Below are 4,200 nucleotides of genomic sequence, written 5' to 3'. Positions count from 1 at the left end.
AACGTCATAGTATAGTATGTCGTAAAAAAATGTAACAACTTTATAGTATAGTAGGTTGAAACAAATATAAAACGTCGTAGTATATCGAAAAAATTTGTAAAAGTAACATAGTATAGTATGCCATACAAATCAGAAAATAACCATAGTATAGTATGTTGAAAGAAATTGTAAAAGTAACATAGTATAATATGCCATAAAAATACACAAAATAACCATAGTGTAGTATGTCATAAAAACTTAGAAAAATGTCATAGTACATCATAACAAATCATAAAAACATCAGTACAATTGCTTGAAAAATTTGGTAAAAACGTTGAAGTATAGTAGGTAAAGAAAAAATCCTAAAACAACATAGTAAGTTAAAATGAATCACAAAAAATGTCATAGTATAATATGTCATGAAAAATCGTATAAACGTCATAGTATAATATATCATCTAAAAACATTCTTGCTTTATTATATCATAGTATAGTAGGTTGAAAAGAAATCATAAAAATGTATAAAAAATCATAAAAAATCGTATAAACGTCATAGTATAGTATGTCAAAAGAAAATGGTAAAATGTCGTAGCATGGTATGTCATACAAAAATCATAAAAAACATATAGTATAGCATGTCATTCAAAAATCATAAAACCTCATAGTATAGTACGTCATGAAAAAATGATAATTTTTATATCATAGTATAGTAGGTTGAAAGAAATCATTAAAATGTCATAGTATAGTATGCCAAAGAAATCTTATAAACGTCATAGTATAGTTTGTCATTAAAAAAATCAAAAACCGTCATAGTATAGTATGTCATGAAAAAATATAACAACTTTATAGTATAATAGGTCAAAACAAATATAAAACATCATAGTATAGTATGTCAAAAAATGTGTCAAATTGACATAGTATAATATGTCATAAAAACATCATGAAAACATCATAGATAGTTTGTCATGAAAAAATCATAAAACGTCATAGTATAGTATGTTGAAAAAATTTGTAAAAGTAACATAGTATAATATGCGATAAAAATCACAAAATAACCATAGTATAATATGTCATAAAAACTTATAAAAATGTCGTAGTACATAACAAATCATAAATACATCAGTATAATAGCTTGAAAAAATTGGTGAAAACGTCGAAGTATAGTAGGTAAAAAAAAAAAATCATAAAACGACATAGTAAGTTAAAATGAATCACAAAAAATGTCATAATATAATATGTCATGAAAAATCTTATAAACGTCATAGTATAGTATGTCATAAAAAAATCATGAAAACGTCAAAGATAGTATTTCATGAAAAAAATCATAAAAAGTCATAGTATATTACGTCGAAAGAAAATGTTAAGATGTCATAGTATAGTATGTCATAAAAAAATCATAAATGCCTCATAGTTTTGTATGTCATAAAAAATCACAAAAAACTAGTATAGTCTGTCAAAACAAATATAAAAATGACATAGTATAGTATATCATGAAAAAATCATAAAAACCTAATAGTAGAGTATGTAATAAAATCCTAAGAAATGTCATAGTGTATAGTATGGCACAAAACATAAGAATACGAAAAAAATATAGTTTATCATAAAAAACTAAAAATGTCATAGTAAAGCATGTCATAAAAAAATTCAAAAACATAGTATAGTATGTCATAAAAAAATCATAAAAACATTATATGTTAGTATGTTGAAAAAAATAGTAAAAGGTCATAGGATAGTATAGGTGGTTAAAAAACATAAACAAATCATAAAAAATGTTATAGTATGTCATAAAAAAACTCATAAACATGAAAAGAACTTTCAATTCAAAATGGCGTTGGGTTCAGGGCAAGGCTCCAGTGTTGTTTTTTGTACGTCGTGACATGCTACATATGTGTACCAAGTTTCGTTAGTCTACGTTAAACATAGTGCAGGGACTCTATTTTTTTTAACTTGGTAGGGGGAGCCATTTTTTGTGCGTGTATTTTCACCAGACTTGACATGACCGCCAATTTTAGTGAATTTTTGAGTATGTTAAGCCTCTCAAAAAAGCAATTTTTAATAGCGAAGGTTAGATTTAGGTCTATTGTTGGCTAAGACCTCAGGATAGAGGGTGTTTTTTTTCAGAAGAGGTTTTATCCTAGCTACTTTATATGACTGCGATACATAACCTGTGAATAGAGACATATTGATCATATCTAGTAGGGTTGGGCGGTAATACAGTATACCGTGGGGTCTTAAAAATAGCAACGTATCAGTTTCAATATCGTCATTAAAAAAATGTGGTTGTCATCATGTGACAATGAGAGAGAGAGAGAGAGAGAGAGAGAGAGAGAGAGAGAGAGAGAGAGAGAGAGAGAGAGAGAGAGAGAGAGAGAGAGAGAGAGAGAGATGGCAAGTCGTACACTGAGTGACCTGGTCTAGAAGAAGAACACAACAACTGCAGTTTGGCAGCATTTCGGGTTCCGACCTAATGAGAAGAAAAAGGTGTTTCAGTATTAGTGTTTGGTATTCAGTTTCTGAATGGTGTAGGCATAAGCCAACAGTTTAGTGTTGCCGTATGAGCCTTACGTTATAATTTTTAATTAGTCACGGTAATGCCGTATACTGCAGTCAAATTGGGCAGAGGTTTGACGGTATCAAAATTTGGATACATCCCAACTCTACTACCTAGTAATGAAGTGTTAACCCCGGGTAACCCTTCTTTAAGCAGCCTCATTGGGATGGGACGTAAGAGACAGGTAGATGGCTTAGCTGACGGTGTCCTGCGCTGCCTTTGAGAAAATGAAAGCTCAGATGGGCCAATCTGGAATTTGCCCCTTATGAGGTCATAAGGTCCCCCAGTGGCTAGTACTGTGTACTCTGTACTGTGTACAGAGGTTTCACATTTAGATCACAACACAGTTTTAATCTCAAAGATCTTTTCTCCCTTCATTTTGGAGCTGACAGTTTTACAGAGTTACCGCCCATCAGCACGCAGAGGACAAGCGGCTTCAATTTTGCCAGCTTGCAGGCTTGGTTATTTTCAGTTCATGGGATGACTTAGAATTAATCCCCAATGGCACACTTGCTGCCAGCTACAGGAGTGGCCTTTGGATTGCTCAGTTTTTGTTTTGTTGCATAAGGAGTAACAAAAGTAGCCAAATATGTGAAAAGTAGAAAGGGAAAGGTGTTGGCTTGTGCTGGTATCGGCTTAGTAAATTAGAAGCCCGACAGATGATTTGTCTCACTGTTGGATTGGCACCACATGTAGTGTCTAGTGTCTCTGTGAAGCATATTTCCACTCCACTAATATGTTGTGTCTTGGTTGCTGTGACACTGTGAAACATGAAGCCGCACTGACTCGTTTTTTTTTTCCCCCATAGGGAATTTCTGTCTGTCTGATTTAATGTTGGGAGAATTTCTCAAATTTAAAGTAGCTTTGGAATAAGACTGTGTTTTCTCACATTTTCTGCTTTACAAAAGTTATGACCCCCATAATAGGAACATAAAATATTTTTTGAAAAATAATGACTCAACCTTTCAGTCAATTTAGTTAAAGGGGCCAAGGCACCAAATCCGGTTATTCTTCATTAATCTTGCTAGGCGAAAAACTGAATGGCACATTGCATTCATTTGTTGTCAAGGTGTTAATGAGGTGTTATATGCGGGTGTCAGGATGTCTATCTGTGTGGTTGTGTGTGTGTGTGTGTGTGTGTGTGTGTGTTTAAGACAAACATACACAGAGAATGTGTGTGAGTTTGTGTTTGCATTCCCACAATTCTGTTTGCATGTGGATTTATGTGTACGCACACATTCTGAATGTGTGTGTGTGTGTGTGTGTGTGTGTGTGTGTGTTTGTGTGTGTATGTGTGTGAGAAAGAGAAAGAGGTAGCAAGCATGTATGTTGGCATGACATATGAGAGCAGCCGTTTGGGACCCTGGAGAGCAGAGGGAGCACAGAAAAGGGGGGCTGAAACTACTGTGCGCCTGGCGACAGTGGCCCTGACTCGTCAACGCTGTCAGAGCGAAAGCATTTGGGTAGTGGAAGGAAAGTTAAAATAAAACAGATTTCTTTTTTCTCACCACACTGGTTAAAGGTCAGCCTCACAAACAAAGTGATGGGAGCCCTAGTGAAAAAAGAGACTGAGAATTAGAGACATTAAAGTACCATAAAAACACCAGGTGCGCATGATGTTGAGGGACAAAAACACACCTGCGTTTGAGTACAGTTAGTACTATGCATTAT

The 4,200-nt window shown here is 33.9% G+C and overlaps 1 protein-coding gene across 1 annotated transcript in view; it reads left to right on the top strand.

Annotated features, from left to right (window-relative positions):
* The window catches only part of map7d1a (MAP7 domain containing 1a), a 53,543-nt gene extending 50,011 nt beyond the window's left edge, over window positions 1–3,532 (top strand). The window contains exon 20 of the transcript XR_004656961.1: window positions 3,522–3,532. The gene's annotated coding sequence lies outside the window, so the exon portion shown is untranslated. The remainder of the gene's footprint in view (window positions 1–3,521) is intronic.
* The last annotated feature ends 668 nt before the right edge of the window (window positions 3,533–4,200 follow it).

This window comes from Etheostoma cragini, chromosome 6 (assembly GCF_013103735.1).
Source record: "Etheostoma cragini isolate CJK2018 chromosome 6, CSU_Ecrag_1.0, whole genome shotgun sequence".
NCBI lineage: Eukaryota > Metazoa > Chordata > Actinopteri > Perciformes > Percidae > Etheostoma > Etheostoma cragini.
The sequence above is the reverse complement of the archived record's forward strand: the minus strand, read 5'-3'. Positions and strand labels throughout refer to the sequence as shown.